Source organism: Rattus norvegicus, chromosome 2 (assembly GCF_036323735.1).
Source record: "Rattus norvegicus strain BN/NHsdMcwi chromosome 2, GRCr8, whole genome shotgun sequence".
NCBI classification, from domain to species: Eukaryota; Metazoa; Chordata; class Mammalia; order Rodentia; family Muridae; genus Rattus; species Rattus norvegicus.
Window position 1 is genome coordinate 135315621 of NC_086020.1, and position 23262 is coordinate 135338882.

Here is a 23262-nt window from a genome sequence, read left to right on the forward strand (position 1 = left end):
TTTTGAATTTCCTCTGAATCTGTAGTTATGTCTCCCTTTTCATTTCTAATTTTGTTAATTTGGACGCACTCTCTGTGTCCTCTCGTTAGTCTGGCTAAGGGTTTATCTATCTTGTTGATTTTCTCAAAGAACCAACTTTTGGTTCTGTTGATTCTTTCTATGGTCCTTTTTGTTTCTACTTGGTTGATTTCAGCTCTGAGTTTGATTATTTCCTGCCTTCTACTCCTCCTGGGTGTATTTGCTTCTTTTTGTTCTAGAGCTTTTAGGTGTGCTGTCAAGCTGCTGACATATGCTCTTTCCTGTTTCTTTCTGCAGGCACTCAGCGCTATGAGTTTTCCTCTTAGCACAGCTTTCATTGTGTCCCATAAGTTTGGGTATGTTGTATCTTCATTTTCATTAAATTCTAAAAAGTTTTTAATTTCTTTCTTTATTTCTTCCTTGACCAGGTTATCATTGAGTAGAGCATTGTTCAATTTCCACGTATATGTGGGCATTCTTCCCTTACTGTTATTGAAGACCAGTTTTAGGCCGTGGTGGTCCGATAGCATGCATGGGATTATCTCTATCTTTCTGTACCTGTTGAGGCCCGTTTTTTGACCAATTATATGGTCAATTTTGGAGAAAGTACCATGAGGAGCTGAGAAGAAGGTATATCCTTTTGCTTTAGGATAGAATGTTCTATAAATATCCGTTAAGTCCATTTGGCTCATGACTTCTCTTAGTCTGTCGACATCACTGTTTAATTTCTGTTTCCATGATCTGTCCATTGATGAGAGTGGGGTGTTGAAGTCTCCCACTATTATTGTGTGAGGTGCAATGTGTGTTTTGAGCTTTAGTAAGGTTTCTTTTACGTATGTAGGTGCCCTTGTATTTGGGGCATAGATATTTAGGATTGAGAGTTCATCTTGGTGGATTTTTCCTTTGATGAATATGAAGTGTCCTTCCTTATCTTTTTTGATGACTTTTAGTTGGAAATTGATTTTATTTGATATTAGAATGGCTACTCCAGCTTGCTTCTTCTGACCATTTGCTTGGAAAGTTGTTTTCCAGCCTTTCACTCTGAGGTAGTGTCTGTCTTTGTCTCTGAGGTGTGTTTCCTGTAGGCAGCAGAATGCAGGGTCCTCATTGCGTATCCAGTTTGTTAATCTATGTCTTTTTATTGGGGAGTTGAGGCCATTGATATTGAGAGATATTAAGGAATAGTGATTATTGCTTCCCTTTATATTCATATTTGGATGTGAGGTTATGTTTGTGTGCTTTCATTCTCTTTGTTTTGTTGCCAAGACGATTAGTTTCTTGCTTCTTCTAGGGTATAGCTTGCCTCCTTATGTTGGGCTTTACCATTTATTATCCTTTGTAGTGCTGGATTTGTAGAAAGATATTGTGTAAATTTGGTTTTGTCATGGAATATCTTGGTTTCTCCATCAATGTTAATTGAGAGTTTTGCTGGATACAGTAACCTGGGCTGGCATTTGTGTTCTCTTAGGGTCTGTATGACATCAGTCCAGGATCTGCTGGCCTTCATAGTTTCTGGCGAGAAGTCTGGTGTGATTCTGATAGGTCTCCCTTTATATGTTACTTGACCTTTTTCCCTTACTGCTTTTAATATTCTTTCTTTATTTTGTGCGTTTGGTGTTTTGACAATTATGTGACGGGAGGTGTTTCTTTTCTGGTCCAATCTATTTGGAGTTCTGTAGGCTTCTTGTATGTCTATGGGTATCTCTTTTTTTAGGTTAGGGAAGTTTTCTTCTATGATTTTGTTGAAGATATTTACTGGTCCTTTGAGCTGGGAGTCTTCACTCTCTTCTATACCTATTATCCTTAGGTTTGATCTTCTCATTGAGTCCTGGATTTCCTGTATGTTTTGGACCAGTAGCTTTTTCCGCTTTACATTATCTTTGACAGTTGAGTCAATGATTTCTATGGAATCTTCTGCTCCTGAGATTCTCTCTTCCATCTCTTGAATTCTGTTGGTGAGGCTTGTATCTACAGCTCCTTGTCTCTTCTTTTGGTTTTCTATATCCAGGGTTGTTTCCATGTGTTCTTTCTTGATTGCTTCTATTTCCATTTTTAATTCCTTCAACTGTTTGATTGTGTTTTCCTGGAATTCTTTCAGGGATTTTTGCCATTCCTCTCTGTAGGCTTTTACTTGTTTATTAATGTTTTCCTGTGCTTCCCTAAGTGTGTTCATGTCTTTCTTGAAGTCCTCCAGCATCATGATCAAATATGATTTTGTAACTAGATCTTGCTTTTCTGGTGTGTTTGGATATTCCATGTTTGTTTTGGTGGGAGAATTGGGCTCCGATGATGGCATGTAGTCTTGGTTTCTGTTGCTTGGGTTCCTGCGCTTGCCTCTCGGCATCAGATTATCTCTAGTGTTACTTTGTTCTGCTATTTCTGACAGTGGCTAGACTGTCCTATAAGCCTGTGTGACAGGAGTGCTGTAGACCTGTTTTCCTCTCTTTCAGTCAGTTATGGGGACAGAGTGTTCTGCTTTCTGGCGTGTAGTTTTTCCTCTCTACAGGTCTTCAGCTGTTCCTGTGGGCCTGTGTCTTGAGTTCAACAGGCAGCTTTCTTGCAGCAGAAAATTTGGTCTTACCTGTGGTCCCGAGGCTCAGGTTCGCTCCTGGGGTGCTGCCCACGGGCTCTCTGCAGCGGCAGCAACCAGGAAGACCTGTGCTGCCCCTTCCGGGAACTTCAGTGCACCAGGGTTCCAGATGGTCTTTGGCTTTTTCCTCTGGCGTCCGAGATGTGTGTGCAGGGAGCAGTCACTTCTGGTTTCCCAGGCTTGTCTGCCTCTCTGAAGGTTTAGCTCTCCCTCCCACGGGATTTGGGTGCAGAGAACTGTTTATCCAGTCTGTTTCTTTCAGGTTCCGGCGGTGTCTCAGGCACAGGGGTCCTGCCGCTCCTGGGCCCTTCCCCACGGGAGCCCAGAGGCCTTATACAGTTTCCTCTTGGGCCAGGGATGTGGGCAGGGGTGAGCAGTGTTGGTGGTCTCTTCCGCTCTGCAGCCTCAGGAGTGCCCACCTGACCAGGCGGTTGGGTCTCTCTCTCACCGGGTCTGGGAGCAGAGAGCTGCTGCGGGCTGGGATCCGCGGGTGTGGGACTTCCGGTAAACACAGAACGTGCCAGGTCCTAGAGAAATTCTGCTTTCCTGTGTCCCAAGCTCACCAGGCAGCTTTCTTGCAGCAGAAAATTTGGTCTTACCTGTGGTCCCGAGGCTCAGGTTCGCTCGTGGGGTGCTCCCCACGGGCTCTCTGCAGAGGCAGCAACCTGGAAGACCTGTGCCGCCCTTTCCGGGAGCTTCAGTGCACCAGGGTTCCAGATGGTCTATGGCTTTTTCCTCTGGCGTCCGAGATGTGTGTGCGGGGAGCAGTCACTTCTGGTTTCCCAGGCTTGTCTGCCTCTCTGAAGGTTTAGCTCTCCCTCCCACGGGATTTGGGTGCAGAGAACTGTTTATCCGGTCTGTCTCTTTCAGGTTCCGGCGGTGTATTAGGGTCAGGGGTCCTGCCGCTCCTGGGCCCTCCCCCACGGGAGCCCAGAGGCCTTATACAGTTTCCTCTTGGGCCAGGGATGTGGGCAGGGGTGAGCAGAGTTGGTGGTCTCTTCCGCTCTCTTTCCTGTTTCTTTCTGCAGGCACACAGCGCTATAAGTTTTCCTCCTAGCACAGCTTTCATTGTGTCCCATAAGTTTGGGTATGTTGTACCTTCATTTTCATTAAATTCTAAAAAGTTTTTAATTTCTTTCTTTATTTCTTCCTTGACTAGGTTATCATTGAGTAGAGCTTGTTCAATTTCCACGTATATGTGGGCATTCTTCCCTTATTGTTATTGAAGACCAGTTGTAGGCCGTGGTGGTCTGATAGCACGCAAGGGATTATTTCTATCTTTCTGTACCTGTTGAGGCCCGTTTTTTGAACAACTATATGGTCAATTTTGGAGAAAGTACCATGAGGAGCTGAGAAGAAGGTATATCCTTTTGCTTTAGGATAGAATGTTCTATAAATATCCGTTAAGTCCATTTGGCTCATGACTTCTCTTAGTCTGTCTACGTCTCTGTTTAATTTCTGCTTCCATGATCTGTCCATTGATGAGAGTGGGGTGTTGAAGTCTCCCACTATTATTGTGTGAGGTGCAATGTGTGTTTTGAGCTTTAGTAAGGTTTCCTTTACATATGTAGGTGCCCTTGTATTTGGGGCATAGGTATTTAGGATTGAGAGTTCATCTTGGTGGATTTTTCCTTTGATGAATATAAAGTGTCCTTCCTTATCTTTTTTGATGACTTTTGATTGAAAATTGATTTTATTTGATTTTAGAATGGCTACTCCAGCTTCCTTCTTCTGACCATTTGCTTGGAAAGTTGTTTTCTAGCCTTTCACTCTGAGGTAGTGTCTGTCTTTGTCTCTGAGGTGTGTTTCCTGTAGGCAGCAGAATGCAGGGTTCTCGTTGCGTATCCAGTTTGTTAATCTATGTCTTTTTATTGGGGAGTTGAGGCCATTGATGTTGAGAGATATTAAGGAATAGTGATTATTGCTTCCTGTTATATTCATATTTGGATGTGAGGTTATGTTTGTGTGCTTTTCTTCTCTTTGTTTTGTTGCCAAGACGATTAGTTTCTTGCTTCTTCTAGGGTATAGCTTGCCTCCTTATGTTGGGCTTTACCCTTTATTATCCTATGTACTGCTGGATTTGTAGAAAGATATTGTGTAAATTTGGTTTTGTCATGGAATATCTTGGTTTCTCCATCTATGTTAATTGAGAGTTTTGCAGGATACAGTAACCTGGGCTGGCATTTGTGTTCTCTTAGGGTCTGTATAACATCAGTCCAGGATCTTCTGGCCTTCATAGTTTCTGGCGAGAAGTCTGGTGTGATTCTGATAGGTCTGCCTTTATATGTTACTTGACCTTTTTCCCTTACTGCTTTTAATATTCTTTCTTTATTTTGTGCGTTTGGTGTTTTGACTATTATGTGACGGGAGGTGTTTCTTTTCTGGTCCAATCTATTTGGAGTTCTGTAGGCTTCTTGTATGCCTATGGATATCTCTTTTTTTAGGTTAAGAAAATTTCCTTCTATGATTTTGTTGAAGATATTTACTGGTCCTTTGAGCTGGGAGTCTTCACTCTCTTCTATACCTATTATCCTTAGGTTTGATCTTCTCATTGAGTCCTGGATTTCCTGTATGTTTTGGACCAGTAGCTTTTTCTGCTTTACATTATCTTTGACAGTTGAGTCAATGATTTCAATGGAATCTTCTGCTCCTGAGATTCTCTCTTCCATCTCTTGTATTCTGTTGGTGAAGCTTCTATCTACAGCTCCTTGTCTCTTCTTTTGGTTTTCTATATCCAGGGTTGTTTCCATGTGTTCTTTCTTGATTGCTGCTATTTCCATTTTTAATTCCTTCAACTGTTTGACTGTGTTTTCCTGGAATTCTTTCAGGGATTTTTGTGTCTCCTCTCTATGGGCTTCTACTTGTGTATTTATGTTTTCCTGGAATTCTTTCAGGCATTTTTGCGATTCCTCTCTGTAGGCTTCCACTTGTTCTCTAAGGGAGTTCTTCATGTCTTTCTTGAAGTCCTCCAGCATCATGATCAAATATGATTTTGAAACTATATCTTGCTTTTCTGGTGTGTTTGGATATTCCATGTTTGTTTTGATGAGAGAATTGGGCTCCGATGGTGCCATGTAGTCTTGGTTTCTGTTGCTTGGGTTCCTGCGCTTGCCTCGCCATCAGATTATGTCTAGTGTTACTTTGTTCTGCTATTTCTGACAGTGGCTAGACTGTCCTATAAACCTGTGTGTCAGGAGTGCTGTAGACCTGTTTTCCTGTTTTCTTTCAGCCAGTTATGGGGACAGAGTGTTCTGCTTTTAGGCATGTAGTTTTTCCTCTCTACAGGTCTTCAGCTGTTCCTGTGGGCCTGTGTCTTGAGTTCACCAGGCAGGTCACTTGCAGCAGAAAAGTTGGTCTTACCTGTGTTGTCCCGAGGCTCAAGTTAGCTCGCGGATGCTGCCCACAAGCTCTCTGCGGCGGCAGCAACCAGGAAGATATGCACCGCCCTTTCCGGGAGCTTCTGTGCACTAGGGTTCCAGATGGCGTTTGGTGTTTTCCTCTGGCATCCGAGATGTGTGTGCAGAGTACAGTCTCTTCTGGTTTCCCAGGCTTGTCTGCCTCTCTGAAGGTTTAGCTGTCCCTCACACAAGATTTGGGTGCAGAGAACTGTTTATGTGGTCTGTTTCCTTCAGGTTCTGGCGGCGTCTCAGGCGCAGGGGTCCTGCTGCTCCTGGGCCCTCCCCTACGGGAACCCAGAGGCTTTATACAGTTTCCTCTTGGGCCAGGGATGTGGGCAGGGGTGGGCAGTGTTGGTGGTCTCCTCCGCTCTGCAGCCTCGGGAGTGCCCACCTGACCAGGCGGTGAGGTCTCCCTCCCACAGGGTTTGGGAGCAGAGAGCTGCTGGGGGCCGGGATCCGCGGGTGTGAGGATGTTGAACATTTCTTTAGGTGTTTCTAAGCCATTTGGCATTCCTCAGCTGTGAATTCTTTGTTTATTTCTGAACCCCATTTTTTAATAGGGTTATTTGTCTCCCTGCAGTCTAACTTCTTGAGTTCTTTGTATATTTTGGATATAAGGCCTCTATCTATTGTAGGATTGGAAAAGATCTTTTCCCAATCTGTTGGTTTTCGTTTTGTCCTAATCACAGTGTCCTTTGCCTTACAGAAGCTTTGCAGTTTTATGAGATCCCATTTGTCGATTCTTGATCTTAGAGCATAAGTCATTGGTATTTTGTTCCGGAAACTTTTTCCAGTGCCCATGTGTTCGAGATGCTGCCCTAGTTTTTCTTCTATTAGTTTGAGTGTATCTGGTTTGATGTGGAGTTCCTTGATCCACTTGGACTTAAGGTTTGTACAGGGTGAAAGCATGGATTGATTTGCATTCTTCTACATGTTGACCTCCAGTTGAAACAGCACCATTTTCTGAAAATGCTATCTTTTTTCCATTGATTGGTTTTTGGCTCCTTTGTCAAAAATCAGGTGCCCATAGGTGTGTGCGTTCATTTCTGGGTCTTCAATTCTGTTCCATTGGTCTATCTGTCTTTCGCTGTACCAATATCATGCTGTTTTTATCACTATTGCTTTGTAATACTGCTTGAGTTCAGGGATAGTGATTCCCCAGGGAGTCCTTTTATTGTTGAGAATAGTTTTAGCTATCCTGGGTTTTTTTGTTATTCCAGATGAAATTGCAAATTGTTCTGTCTAACTCTTTGAAGAATTGGATTGGTATTTTGATGAGGATTGCATTGAATCTGTAGATCACTTTTGGTAAAATGGCCATTTTTACTATATTAATCCTGCCAATCCATGAGCATGGGAGATCTTTCCATCTTCTGAGCTCTTCTTCAATTTCTTTTTTCAGAGTCTTGAAGTTCTTATTGTACAAATCTTTTATTTGCTTGGTTAAAGTCACTTCGTGGTACTTTATATTGTTTGAGTCTATTATGAAGGGTGTCGTTTCCCTAATTTCTTTCTCGGCTTCTTTCTCTTTTGTGTAGAGGAAGGCTACTGATTTATTTGAGTTAATTTTATACCCAGCCACTTTGCTGAAATTGTTTATCAGCTTTAGTAGTTCTCTGGTGGAACTTTTGGGATCACTTAAATATACTATCATATCATCTGCAAATAGTGATATTTTGACTTCTTCTTTACCAATCTGTATCCCCTTGACCTCCTTTTGTTGTCTGATTGCTCTGGCTACAACTTCAAGAACTATATTGAATAAGTAGGGAGAGAGTGGGCAGCCTTGTCTAGTCCCTGATTTTAGTGGGATTGCTTCAAGTTTCTCTCCATTTAGTTTAATGTTAGCAACTGGTTTGCTGTATATGGCTTTTACTATGTTTAGGTATGGGCCTTGAATTCCTATTCTTTCCAGGACTTTTATCATGAAGGGGTGTTGAATTTTGTCAAATGCTTTCTCAGCATCTAATGAAATGATCATGTGGTTTTGTTCTTTCAGTTTGTTTATATAATGAATCACGTTGATGGTTTTCCATATATTAAACCATCCCTGCATGCCTGGGATGAAGCCTACTTGATCATGGTGGATGATTGTTTTGATGTGCTCTTGGATTCTGTTTTCCAGAATTTTATTGAGTATTTTTGCGTCAATATTCATAAGGGAAATTGGTCTAAAGTTCTCTTTCTTTGTTGTGTCTTTGTGTGGTTTAGGTATAAGAGTAATTGTGGCTTCATAGAAGGAATTCGGTAGTGCTCCATCTGTTTCAATTTTGTGGATTAGTTTGGATAATATTGGTATTAGGTCTTCTATGAAGGTCTGATAGTATTCTGCACAAAACCCGTCTGGATCTGGGCTCTTTTTGGTTGGGAGACCTTTAATGAGTGCTTCTATTTCCTTAGTATTTATGGGGTTGTTTAACTGGTTTATCTGTTCCTGATTTAACTTCAGTACCTGGTATCTGTCTAGGAAATTGTCCATTTCCTGCAGATTTTCAAGTTTTGTTGAATATAGGCTTTTATAGTAAGATCTGATGATTTTTTTTATTTTCCTCTGAATCTGTAGTTATGTCTCTCTTTTCATTTCTGATTTTGTTAATTTGCAAACACTCTCTGTGTCCTCTAGTTAGTCTGGCTAAGGGTTTATCTATCTTGTTGATTTTCTCAAAGAACCAACTTTTGGTTTTTTTGATTCTTTCTATGGTCCTTTTTGTTTCTACTTGGGTGATTTCAGCTCTGAGTTTGATTATTTCCTGCCGTCTACTCCTCCTGGGTGTATTTGCTTCTTTTTGTTCTAGATCTTTTAGGTGTGCTGTCAAGCTGCTGACATATGCTCTCTCCTGTTTCTTTCTGCAGGCACTCAGAGCTATGAGTTTTCCTCTTAGCACAGCTTTCATTGTGTCCCATAAGTTTGGGTATGTTGTACCTTCATTTTCATTAAATTCTAAAACGTCTTTAATTTCTTTCTTTATTTCTTCCTTGACCAGGTTATCATTGAGTAGAGCATTGTTCAATTTCCACGTATATGTGGGCATTCTTCCCTTATTGTTATTGAAGACCATTTTTAGGCCGTGGTGGTCTGATAGCATGCATGGGATCATTTCTATCTTTCTGTACCTGTTGAGGCCCGTTTTTTGACCAATTATATGGTCAATTTTGGAGAAAGTATCATGAGGAGCTGAGAAGAAGGTATATCCTTTTGCTTTAGGGTAGAATGTTCTATAAATATCTGTGAAGTCCATTTGGCTCATGACTTCTCTTAGTCTGTCTACGTCTCTGTTTAATTTCTGTTTCCATGATCTGTCCATTGATGAGAGTGGGGTGTTGAAATCTCCTACTATTATTTTGTGAGGTGCAATATGTGTTTTGAGCATTAGTAAGATTTATTTTATTTATGTAGGTGCCCTTGCATTTGGAGCATAGATATTTAGGATTGACAGTTCATCTTGGTGGATTTTTCCTTTGATGAAGTGTCCTTCCTTAGATTTTTTGATTACTTTTAGTTGAAAATTGATTTTATTTGATATTAGAATGGCTACTACTCCAGCTTGCTTCTTCAGACCATTTGCTTAGAAAGTTGTTTTCCAGCCTTTCACTCTGAGGTAGTGTCTGTCTTTGTCTCTGAGGTGTGTTTCCTGTAGGCAGCAGAATGCAGGGTTGTCATTGCGTATCCAGTTTGTTAATCTATGTCTTTTTATTGGGGAGTTGAGGCCATTGATGTTGAGAGATATTAAGGAATAGTGATTGCTGCTTCCTGTTATATTTGTATTTGGATGTGAGATTATGTTTGTGTGCTTTTATTCTCGTTGTTTTGTTTCCAAGACGATTAGTTGCTTTCTTTTCTAGGGGTAGCTTGCCTCCGTCTGTTGGGCTTTGCCATTTATTATCCTTTGTCCGGCTGGATTTGTAGAAATTTATTGTGTAAATTTGGTTTTGTCATGGAATATCTTGGTTTCTCCATCTATGTTAATTGAGAGTTTTGCTGGATACAGTACCCTGGGCTGGCATTTGTGTTCTCTTAGGGTCTGTATGACATCTGTCCAGGATCTCCTGACTTTCATAGTCTCTGGTGAGAAGTTCAGTATGTTTCTGATAGATCTGCCTTTATATGTCGATTGACCTTTTCCCCTTACTGCTTTTAATATTCTTTCTTTGTTTTGTGCATTTGGTGTTTTGAGTATTATGTGACGGGAGGATTTTCTTTTCTGGTCCAATCTATTTGGAGTTCTGTAGGCTTCTTGTATGCCTATGGGTATCTCTTTTTAGGTTAGGGACATTTTCTTCTTTGATTTTGTTGAAGATATTTACTGGTCCTTTGAGCTGGGAGCCTTCACTCTCTTCTATACCTATTATCCTTAGGTTTGATCTTCTCATTGAGTCCTGGATTTCCTGTATGTTTTGGACCAGTAGCTTTTTCCATTTTCCATTATCTTTGACAGTTGTGTCGATGTTTTCTATGGTATCTTCTGCCCCTGAGATTCTCTCTTCCATCTCTTGTATTCCGTTGGTGATGCTTGTATCTGCGGCTCCTTGTCTCTTCCTTTGGTTTTCTATATCCAGGGTTATCTCCATTTGTGCTTTCTTTATTGCTTCTATTTCAATTTTTAATTCCTTCATCTGTTTGATTGTGTTTTCCTGGAATTATTTCAGGGATTTTTGTGATTCCTCTCTGTAGGCTTCTACTTGTTCATTTGTGTTTTTTCCTGCATTTCTCTAAGGGAGTTCTTTATGTCTTTCTTGAAGTTCTCCAGCCTCATGATCAAGTGTGATTTTAAATCTAGATCTTGCTTTTCTGTTGTGTTTGGATATTCATTGTTTGCTTTGGTGTGAGAATTGGGCTCCGATGATGCCATGTAGTCTTTGTTTCTGTTGCTTCAGTTCCTGTGCTTGCCTCTCTCCATCAGATTATCTCTAGTGTTACCTTGTTCTGCTATTTCTGACAGTGGCCAGATCATCCTATAAGCCAGTGTGTCAGGAGTGCTGTTGACCTGTTTTCCTGTTTTCTTTCAGCCAGTTATGGGAACAGAGTGTTCTGCTTTCGGGTGTGTAGTTTTTCCTGTCTACTGGTCTTCAGCTGTTCCTGTGGGCCTGTGACCTGTCCACCAGGCAGGTCGCTTGGAGCAGAAAAGTTGGTTTTACCTGTGGTCCTGTGCCCGAAGTGGCTCCTCGGCAGCTGCTTTTGATCTTTCTGTGATGGTGGCAACTAGGAGGGTCTTCACTGCCTTTTCCCAGGGCCCCCGTGCACCAGGGTCCCAGATGGCATTAGGTGTTTTCCTCTGGAGTGAGAAATGTGGGCAGAGTGTAGTCTCTCCTGGCTTCCCAGGTGTGTCTGCCCCTCTGAAGATTTAGCTCTCCCTCCCATGGGATTTGGGTGCAGGGAGTTTTTGATGGGGTCCCTTCAGGTCTGGGTGGTGTCTGGACAGCAGGGGACCTGCCGCTCGAGTGCCCCTGTCTTCTAGTTTCCAGAGGCCCTATACAGTTTCCTCTTGGGCCATGGATGTGGGCAGGGGTGGGCAGTATTGGTGGTCTCTCCCGCTCTGCAGTCCCAGGAGTGCCCACCTGTCCAGGCATTGAGCTCTCTCTCCCAAGGGGTTTGGGAGAAGGGAATGTGGCCCATAATTTTATATAGTCTATAACTCCTTATCCAGGAACCACTCTCAAATGTTATGTAAAAATTATTTCCTAACTTCAATAATGTTTTCCTTTCTAATATCCCAATGTTGGCTCTAATTCATTTTCTAATAGTTTCTATAAAGTTTCTTTGCAAGTAAAGCATTAATCTGGAACTACCATTGTGCAGTTACTAGATTGTTTCCAAGATGAGAACACACAGCATGCACCTGGGCCATTAGGGCTGTGCTGTGCTATGCTGTGGCCCTGTGCCTCAATTTTCAATTGTTTAAGATTCATAACATCAAGGAACATCTAGTTTCACAGAAATCACCAGAGCAGAAGGAAAAAGAAGTAGGAAAGTCAGATATAATAGATTAATTATTCACACCAAGGCCAACTGAAAGGCAGGCACACACAAATGAAATCTATACAGCCATTTTCCAGGGCGAATGTTAGGGAAATTGGAACAACCTTTTTTTACAAAGAGCTGCTGTGGGCTACTGAGATGTCTCCATCCCGGCCTACTGCCGACAGTCCCTGTCATCATATGCTGTCCCAGCAGCTAACTATTTCAACAGAATGTTCTATTTATATGACTATTTCAAATGGATCTATTACTCCATGTACAATAATTATGTTGTGGAACATCTTTCCAGTATCTGGCCTATTTTTCAGGTTAGGCACATCTTCATCCTCTCCGCAGACTGGATCTCTCTGAATGAAAGCAAAGATTGTGTGTACTCCTAGGCATCCTCAAAGCCTCTCTTTTTTTGTCTATTTTTTCACTGTTGCCAAAGTAATCATATCTTTCAAATGTTCCTTTTATCAAGGCATCATAATCACTGTGAGTATATGACTGTCTGGGTACTAGGATGTCTGCTCATGTCAAATTAGTGTTCAGTATTCCACTGACAGACTGGAGAGATGTATTTGAGAAACTTTCTAGTATTGGACTTGGTGAGTGTTGATGGCTGAATGCAATTTCTTATTCTACTGTGGATTAATAGACCAAGGGTCCTTCAGAGAGGAAAGGTAAGCACCCAAGGTTTTTCTCCTGAAATCAGTCCAGGTGGCCCAAACTGGTGATCAGAAGACATAACATTAATACTTGTCCTAATGATTTCCTTGCTAGACAGCTAGAAATTTTAAGTAAATAAAATCACTGGATTCTTCAAGGACTCTATTGTCAGATTATTTGTGACGGTTGGTTCTTTTTGATTCCCAGAACATTGAAGATTACCAACTGTGGTTTTTGTCCTGGCCATGAGGAAGCTCCAAGAACACTCCAAGGTAAGTAACCGGGAAATCTAAGGAAGGACTAACTGAGTTCACTGGTCTAACCCTGAAAGCTTAATATTTTCACCATTTAGTCTTAAATTTGGATATACACTAAAACAAAATATCTAAATATTTCTTTCATTAAATTCCTAATTAAAAACTTTAACATAGACTTTAAGCACATGACAATATCTCATAATGAAAGATACTGAGATCTGACAAAAATAACTAAAAGATCTGTGTTTTTCACTTGAGAAATTTAATTTTTATAGGAAGAAAAACAAAATAATTTTCTGGATATATTGTTTCTGAAAGAAATAACTGAAAAAAATCAATTGGTAATCATTACAGAAAATGCTACTAGCCAAAGAAATATCTCAGTGATTCCAAACATCCCCATAATAGCTCATTGCAATCCATCACTCCAGTGTCAGGGGATCACATACCTAATCTGACCTGCACAAGAATCAGGTTCAATATTGTACATGATATACATTGGAGCAAAACAGCTACAAACAAGAACAAATCTAAAATTAAAACAAACACATTCAAAGAACAATTCAGAGTGTGTAAAGAAACTGTGTTCACAATGTGTGTGTGTGTGTGTGTGTGTGTGTGTGTGTGTGTGTGTGTGTGTGTGAAGATTTCTCATAAGCAGTAAGAAATTTGGCAAATTTAAAAGGTATTCTCCTTATTCCAAACTGTGATTCTGTTTTGTAATGAAAACTGTGAATGAAGACAAATCCCTGAATCCATGTGAAATCTGCATTCACATCTCCCTATGACCAGTCAACCCCCACAGAATGAGAGATCGTATTCAGAATTTCAGAGACATCCTGGCTGACCTGCTACTTTTCCTGCTGCCTTTTTTTATTTCTCACTAAGTAATTGCTAAATAAATAATAGTAATAATTTCTGGGAAGCTTTGTTTTACGTAAATTATTACATCCACCAGATGAATCTATAGATAAGCTATTCATGAAAATGATGTTTGAGTCATATAATTTAAATAACAATGAAAAAAAGAAAAGAAGTTGTATTCCTATATTCTGCACTGATTTCAGCAAAGACCCAAATTAACAAGCTTGTTGAACGAAATGGATCTATGGAGGTGCCCCGCTGATTCCCCACCTATCAATTATTTCTAACGCATTATGCCTCCATATTACTCTAGAATCTACCTTAACTGAGGTTGCTCAATATTATAATTAAAATTATCTATAGACCTTGATTTGATATTATCACTGAATGAAATATTCACATTGTTCTTTGCTATATACTAATATTTTAATCCTAATGGACTATATGTAAATTCCACATAATATGATTTAGTCTGTTTTAAGTAAACTACTAGATTTCCAGCTACTATTTTCTTTACTATCCAACATCTATTTTAGCCCTATGTCTCTGTCAGGAATTTATGCTGTGTGTGAGTAAGTTTTTCATGTTAGACACATAGTATACATAACAGAATTTTCTGTTAACAATGATTATAAACATGTAACCAATTGAAAATAGGGAGTAAATATGTTTACGGTCATCATATTTACATTGTGAAACCAGGGAAGAATGATTGAAATTTACCTGGGTTTTTAAATGGGACAGCAGATTTAGGCATAGATAGCTGGAAATAAGAAATCACAGAAGGAAATAAAGTCTCAAAAGTTTATGATGTTCAGTTTCATAGGATAGGCCAGGAGAAACAGGAAGTAATATAGTGATGTGATCTCTGAAAGAGAAATATCCCAATGGTAACTTAGAATGGCATGCTTCAGAAAGATATTCATATTAGAAAAGAAAAATGAGAGAGGACCATTCAACACAATGCTTTGGAACAGAACTGTGATTCAATGCTGTGGATTATCAGAGTCCAACAAAACTCTGATGTTTCAAATTGAGGAAAATGGATTAGGGAAGAAAATATATTTGGAGGCTAAAACAAAAAAGTTCAAGGTCTCCTTTTGTCTTCTACGTTGTACCATGGCATTCCAAAATTGCATTTGCTCAGGTTCACAATAAAAGACATACTTGTGCTTCAGGTGTGTGGATCTCTAATAATCCAAGATTATCCTTATCCTGCACAGGATATGTTGTCCATAATTGTAGAAAAAGGACAATGTTCTGATGACCTTTTCAGAATGCAATCGGAAAAATCACACTGGTCCCTTAGGGAAAAGGTTAACACCGGAAAACATATTAACTTGAAAGAGGAATCCGTGCTCACTGTCGCTTCTGTCGTAATGGTAAGGAATGTTTTTGCATCACCAACATTCAGCATCCCTCTGGAGATATATTTGTGGTTTCTGTCCTTGAGATAGCATGATGATGGCAGTTTCCTTGAACTATAGACACATGACCTCTTGGTAAAAGGCAAGGTAGGTAAAAGCTTGAGAAGCTCAAAGATTCTTCTCAAAGTCACAGGTGAACATCATCTGTTAGAAGTTAACTTCCTCAAATATCGGATGGAATTTGGTTTGGCAATACAAATGTCCCACTGATGTCACTTCTGACTGTACCGTGTGAGCAATAGCAGGGCAAGTAATAATAGTGGGAAATGTGCGTTTAACAAACACATATCTCAAATCATACTGACCAAAAATATTCCTCCTAAATAACAACAGTACAAAGAGCTAGTCCATGACAGATTTTAATAGGTTATGAGAGAGTTGGATGTTGCACTCTGTCCAGTAAATACACGAAATTGTTTTCCATCTCTACCAAGAATGAATAAATATAACAGCCCCCTCTCTTTTGCCAAATATCGCCATCCTAATTCTCAAATAATGAAAAATTAGCCTAACCTTTTTCAAAATAGTCTTCCATGCTTAACTTACCAGTGAGCACCAGTAACTCTGGAGCAGATATCATTGCTTTATTTTTATTTGGGCCATGATCTGAGTTTGCCTCTCAGTAGACTGTGGAGCTATGGCCCAGACTTCAAGAGAAAAGATAGTGCTCTGAGAGTAGGCATGCTTAATAACATTAGGCAAAATTACTGAATTGTCCCTCTTTGGCCAGAGAGTCTGACAAGGGCTTCTGGCACTCATTGCCAGATATCTGGACACCTCATGGGGAGGAAAGTGAAGATCAGTAACTGAAGGAGTCCATGTGTATTCATAGCAATTTAAAGGTTCATGAAAACCAGACAATCTTCCATTTTTCTGATTTGCAGTCCTTGATAAAACATGAAAGTTAATTGTGGTACTTCATGAACAAAGACACTTTTCTATCCTTCCAACAAGCTACTGCTTACAATTAATTTAAATAGTTGAATATTTACACATTAAAAGGAATGGATATAAAACTGGGAGATCTTCTGACATAAAAAACAGGATGCTCAAGAAAGTTCAAAACTATTCAAAGTGGACCTGTAAGCAGAGGTGCACTTGTATATTATGTGAGAGAAAGTACGGATTCACCAGATTATACAATCATAACGAGATATTTACGGACGCTGCCATTTTTTGATGGTTACTTTTTTCTGGAATAGTTCTTTGGTATTTGTTTATTTTCTTGTTTTTTTTTTCATATAGTTGCTGCAATTTTTTCTTTCCTTTTTTACAGTTTTTTAATTATTTTTCCTATTTAATTATTTATTTAGTTATTTATTTTTTCTAAATCTTGACCGCTGTCCCTACCTCATCACCCTTCACAGAGTCTCTTCCCTTCTCCTCTGTGTTGGTTAGGGCCCCCTGGTTTATCCTCACTTCCTGGCACAAGAACTCTCTTCCGAATTAGTATACCTATCCTACAGAGTCCAGTTGGTGAAGGATTTCCACAGACACTCTACATACTGGGGGATCCACATGGAGACAGAGCTGCACATTTCCCACACATGTGCCGTAAGTCATGATGCACCTTTTATATGCCTTTTGGTTGGTGGTCAGTCCTTCATAGCTCCCAATGTTTCATTTTCTTTGATTCTGTTGGTCTTCCTGTGGAATACCTGTCTTCTCAGGACCATGAATCCTTTCCGTGACTCTTCCCTGTGAGTCACTGAGCTCCATCCAATATTTGTCTGTGGGTCTCCTTGTCTGGTTCAGTCAGTTGTTGGGTGAAGCCATTCAGAGAGCAGTTATGATAGGCTCCTGTCTGGATGTCCCACACGTCAGACTGTGAAGTGGAGTACAGATCTCTGCTTGCAGGTAGTTGAGTAAACTGCAAGCCAGGGAGGGAAATTTGAACAGAGTAGGTTTATTTCAATGATAGTGTAGCCAGAAATCTGCTTCTTTGATTCTAGGTCTAGGTAAGAACACATAATTTTTTGCCTGTAGGTTCTACTTTTGAGCCAAGGTTCTGGGTAGTTGACAGGTAGAAAACCACTTTAGGAAGTAGGGCCTCAACCAGTGAATGTCAGTCTCCCTAATCCTGTAACTCTAATATAGTACATGATGCTGTGGTCGTTCCTAAACATGACATCATTTTGCTGTTATTTGATAACTGAAATTTTGCTACTGTTATGAATTATAATGTGTAATTTATGGAATATCTGATGTGAAGGATATATAATATGTGACCCCCAAAAGGATCATGACACACAAGTTGAGAATCACAGGTCTAAACTGCTAATTTTAAACAAAAATATTTCTCAAGTACATTCTACAATATACATTCACCATTACTTTCTGTTTTCTTTTCATTAAAAAAAAAAAAGACTTTATCTGAAACATTGAAGGAAGCTTACTTTCTTGTGATTTATATGTAAATTGGCTTAGCATCCCAGATGAAGGCACTCTTGTTGGAAAAATTTCAGCCATCCAAAGCTAATGATAGCATTTGGGGATCTGCACTAATATAGAAACAGTGCTTTTTTAAGGTACAAACGGGAATGATGTCCCATTCCAAGAGGTTTCCTTTGCTCAGACATGTATATTCACTTTATAAACATGTGCATTCCTCAAGCTAGAGTGTTGAATAATGCCTGTAATCCCACAACTTGAGAGTCTTCTACATTATAACTGTCATGGGTTACAAGACAACCTATGTAACACGCTGTGTGCAGGTCAGCCTAGACTATTGCTTTGATTTCCTATGTGAAACAAAGTAAGTATATGTGTGTAATGCCTGCGGGTTTTTGCATCCTCTTATCATGGTATTGTGAATATTTCACATGTTAAATATATGTCATTGATTAGAACATGAAGCTATTACTAAGTTAGTGTTTCTCAAGTATAAATACCTAGACAAGTCTGGGTCAGGAATAGCTTTGACTTCTTTGAATCATTTTTTGGTATGACACTTCATAGAAATATTTCCTAGGTATCAGAAGCTTTGAGTTCACATTACTACCCAGGATCACAACATGTCTGCCATGCCTGTAGCAGAAGCTTTTATAACTGCATTGTGTATGATCACTCGTGTGCTTTTTGATCTTTATATTCTAGAGTGTCACAAGAGTGTTACATGGATTCATACTGTATTAGATATTTAATGTGTTCAGATGTTGGCTGGAAAGATGTTTCACCGTTTACAACACTGGAAGTTTCCATACACAGAACAGACATGGCCTGCCTCAATCTTCATTCTCTCTAATACTAGTGATCCTGATACCTTCCTCTGGGTTCTGTGGGTAACAGTCATAGTTGTAGTATACAGAAATTCATACATAATTTTTAAAAATTTCCCACAATTCTATAGGGAGAAGTGATTTGCAGAAAATATTTTAGGCAATACTTTGACTGTATATTCTTTTTTTTTTGTATTGGATAATATTTTATTTACATTTCAAATGTTTTTTAATTTATTTAATACTTAATAATAATTCTTTGGTTTCCGGGCAAACATCCCCCTCCGCCCCCCTTCCTTATGGGTATTCCCCTCCCAACCCTCCCTCCATTGCCGCCCTCCCCCCAACAGTCTAGTTCACTGGGGGTTCAGTCTTAGCAGGACCCAGGGCTTCCCCTTCCACTGGTGCTCTTACTAGGATATTCATTGCTACCTATGGGGTCAGAGTCCAGGGTCAGTCCATGTATAGTCTTTAGGTAGTGGCTTAGTCCCTGGAAGCTCTGGTTGCTTGGCATTGTTGTACATATGGGGTCTCGAGCCCCTTCAAGCTCTTCCAGTTCTTTCTCTGATTCCTTCAACGGGGGTCCTATTCTCAGTTCAGTGGTTTGCTGCTGGCATTCGCCTCTGTATTTGCTGTATTCTGGCTGTGTCTCTCAGGAGCAATCTACATCCGGCTCCTGTTGGTCTGCACTTCTTTGCTTCATCCATCTTGTCTAATTGGGTGGCTGTATATGTATGGGCCACAGGTGGGGCAGGCTCTGAGTGGGTGTTCCTTCAGTCTCTGTTTTAATCTTTGCCTCTCTCTTCCCTGCCAAGTGTATTCTTGTTCCCCTTTTAGAGAAGGAGTGAAGCATTCACATTTTGATCATCCGTCTTGAGTTTCATTTCTTCTAGGCATCTAGGGTAATTCAAGCATTTGGGCTAATAGCCACTTATCCGTGAGTGCATACCATGTATGTCTTTCTGTGATTGGGTTAGCTCACTCAAGATGATATTTTCCAGTTCCAACCATTTGCCTACGAATTTCATAAACTCGTTGTTTTTGATAGCTGAGTAATATTCCATTGTGTAGATGTACCACATTTTCTGTATCCATTTCTCTGTTGAAGGGCATCTGGGTTCTTTCCAGCTTCTGGCTGTTATAAATAAGGCTGCGATGAACATAGTGGAGCACGTGTCTTTTTTATATGTTGGGGCATCTTTTAGGTATATGCCCAAGAGGGGTATAGCTGGATCCTCAGGCAGTTCAATGTCCAATTTTCTGAGGAACCTCCAGACTGATTTCCAGAATGGTTGTACCATTGACTGTATATTCTTACTTATTTTGAATTCTGACTATCCAGTGAGCTGGTCTACAAAACATTTACACCAATTTTTCTTTAAATTTAGAGTTTTATAAGTAACATTACTTGTAGGACCATCATTAAAATTCTATTTATTTGTATAGTATCCTTTTGAAGATGCCAAAGCCAAACTACGTTTTGCTTAAGGAACTCATCCATGTTCTACAAAAAAATTAAAACCACTTCTGTGAACCATTTAGACACCTATGCCTTGTCTGTTTGCATAGCACCTCATGGTTTATGAAATCCGACTTGCAAGAACTTATTTGGGAGGGATATCTCAAAGAAGGTAAGAAGTCTGATTTTTCCCTGTGGGAACAAAGTCCTCATTGTAATTCAGGAATTGGGAATATCTCAGAAAGATTACAGATATTAAGGGACACCAGAGAATTGCATTCTTCTGGTGTGGGAGATGCACTGTTCTATTTCAGGAAGGATTGGGAAGGGGAATTTTAAGTGTAGTTTGATGTAATTGAATAATTTCTTTTTGGTTCTTTCTTGCCATTTTCTTTTTTTATTTTTAGATATTGAATTTAGTGGTAGTTGAAGAAGGCTACAGTGTCCTTGAAAGAAATTCCAATTACCTAGTGTTTTGTTTGATTTTTTTCTATTGTAGATGTACTTAGGAGTACATGATAGTTGTTTTTCTTAGTGGTGAGATTATTATAATCTAGAAATATTCACCCCAGCTACACTGCTTCTCATATCAAAGCACATTGCATTTAATTATATAGGTGCATACAATTATATGATTACACACAATTACAGTGTATGATAAAATGAATAATCATAAAAGTCTAGTGTATGTTATATAATATACTTTGTATTATTTTAGCAGTACTTTTACTTATATGAAAAAAATTGTGTGTTTGCAATATTTCAGGTACAATCTTATTTACCTCAGGTTTTCTGTAGCTCATAATTTTACTGTAAACCCATATTCATTAAATTTTATTAATTTATTTATTTACTTTATATCCTGATTGCAATAATATCCTCCAAATCTCATTTTTCAAATCCCCCACCCAATTTAATTTTAATTTAAAACTTTATGAAGTTTTTATTTTTTTAAAATTTTGGGTGGAAGTTAATTGGAAGTGGACATATATGGAAGGATAGGAAAATGAATGTTTTGGGGTTGCATGAGGAGAAAGTCACAGAGAATCAGTGAAGAACATGCATTTTGAAAAGGAAAAAGATAGATTACAAAAACAATAGCAATAAAAAGAAAAGAAAGCAAGTATATATTCTTCCTAATCGTTTCCAGAAATAAGGTCCGCAGGAAGGAAGTCATGATCATGTCACACACAATGGCATAAGATAGCCCAGGGAAAAGCTCGTCCAATTTAGAAAGTGTCTTAATTTACCACCATCGCTGTGATAAAACATTTATGAAAAGCAACTTATGGAGGACAGGTTACACTTGATGATATACTTCTAGTTACCATTTAAATACTGAGAAATGCCATGGCAGAAAGCAAAGCAGGGCAGGAACCTGGAGGCAAGAACTGAAGCAGAAGTTGAGTAGGTGTTCTGCCAATTGCCCTGCACCTCTTATCTTTCTTTGTCTGACCAATAGCTCAAGGGTGACACAATCGTGGAGATATGGGCGCTACAAATTCCATTGTTAATCAATATACCTTAGACTTCCCTATATAATTGGCAAATCTGATGGGGACATTGTATCAACTAAGATACCCTTTCTCACAAACTTCTCTCATTTTTCTTTTTTTATTTCTCCATCCTTATTAAATTGGGTATTTCTTGTTTACTTTACAACTGTTATGCCCTTTCCAGGTTTCCAGGCCAACATCCCCCTAACCCTTCCCCTCCCCTCCCCTTTTATATGGGTGTTCCCCTCCCCATCCTACCCCTGTTACCACCCTCCCCCCAACAATCCTGTTCACTGGGGGTTCAATCATTTTTCTATTGCTTTAAAGAAACACAAGGACCAGTGCAACTTATTGAATTATGTGTTTATTTGGGACTTAGAGAGCTAGAGGGATTACAATCCTTCAAAGTCATGACAGAGGAGTCATGATTACAGGAAGGAAGGACAACCAAACAGGGAGCAGGGATCTGATGGCTCTCCTTTTAGGAAGCAAACATGAAGCACAGAGGGCACACTGCAAATGGCACCTGGCTTCTAACCTTAAATTCTAAGCAATGACATACTTCCTCCAGGAAAACCAAGCCAAGTAAACCCCCAAAAGTCGTCACAAGGATGGAATCCTATACTGTGATGCTTAGAATTAGACTGGCATCCATTCAAACATTCACAATGAAACTCCAACTTTTCCTCACAAAAAGTCAACAATTCAAGAAACCTTTGAAGTCCTTAATTTGATTCACTCATAGTTTCCCGGCAGCATATCAGTTCTGAAATATTACTTTGCTTTAATATCCCTTCATTCTTTGCAATATGTATGAAAATTTAACTGTTTAGTAAGTTGCAAAGAACTTAGAGTCTCCATTTCAGACACAGACTTCACTTCACAGGTTCATACCTGCTCATGCTAACTGCTATTTTCCTCATCGTTTTGGATTTCAAGTTTTTAATGACTTCAATTTTGTAAACTATATGAAATGAGAGAGGATCTTGTTTTTGCATTGTGGTGTAACAGATGTCCATTATACAAATCATGATTGACAACTTTCAAGAGATATTTGGAGAAAAAGATAGTGTATTTTATGAAGATAATCAGAAGTCTTATGACGTCAACATGCCTTCTGCTACATTAAATACTTCTGGCAAAGCAACGCTTATGATTGAAACCATAGATGACCACAGTGTGAAGACCTCAAATGTTAATACTAAAGAATTAAATATTTCATCTGATGCTCCTGAGGAGGAAGCTCCTACAGGTAAGAGAAGTTGTTTTTTTTTTTTTTATTAACTTGAGTATTTCTTATATACATTTCAAGTGTTATTCCCTTGCCCGGTTTCCGGGCAAACATCCCCCTCCCTCCTCCCCTTCCTTATGGGTGTTCCCCTCCCAACCCTCCCCCCATTGCCGCCCTCCCCCCATAGTCAAGTTCACTGGGGGTTCAGTCTTAGCAGGACCCAGGGCTTCCCCTTCCACTGGTGCTCTTACTAGGATATTCATTGCTACCTATGGGGTCAGAGTCCAGGGTCAGTCCATGTATAGTCTTTATGTAGTGGCTTAGTCCCTGGAAGCTCTGGTTGCTTGACATTGTTGTACTTTTGGGGTCTCGAGCCCCTTCAAGCTCTTCCAGTTCTTTCTCTGATTCCTTCAACGGGGGTCCTATTCTCAGTTCAGTGGTTTGCTGCTGGCATTCGCCTCTGTATTTGCTGTATTCTGGCTATGTCTCTCAGGAGCGATCTACATCCCGCTCCTGTCGGTCTGCACTTCTTTGCTTCATCCATCTTGTCTAATTGGGTGGCTGTATATGTATGGGCCACATGTGGGGCAGGCTCTGAATGGGTGTTCCTTCAGTCTCTGTTTTAATCTTTGCCTCTCCCTTCCATGCCAAGGGTATTCTTTTTCCTCATTTAAAG

General features: G+C 39.7%; 1 long non-coding RNA gene across 1 annotated transcript; it reads left to right on the forward strand.

Moving 5' to 3' along the window:
- The first annotated feature begins 220 nt into the window (after positions 1–220).
- Positions 221–22703, forward strand: LOC134485906 (uncharacterized). Its single transcript, XR_010064268.1, has 4 exons — positions 221–12906; positions 14979–16736; positions 19847–20031; positions 22367–22703. It is a non-coding gene; the product is annotated as an uncharacterized LOC134485906 (long non-coding RNA).
- Positions 22704–23262: the final 559 nt, after the last annotated feature.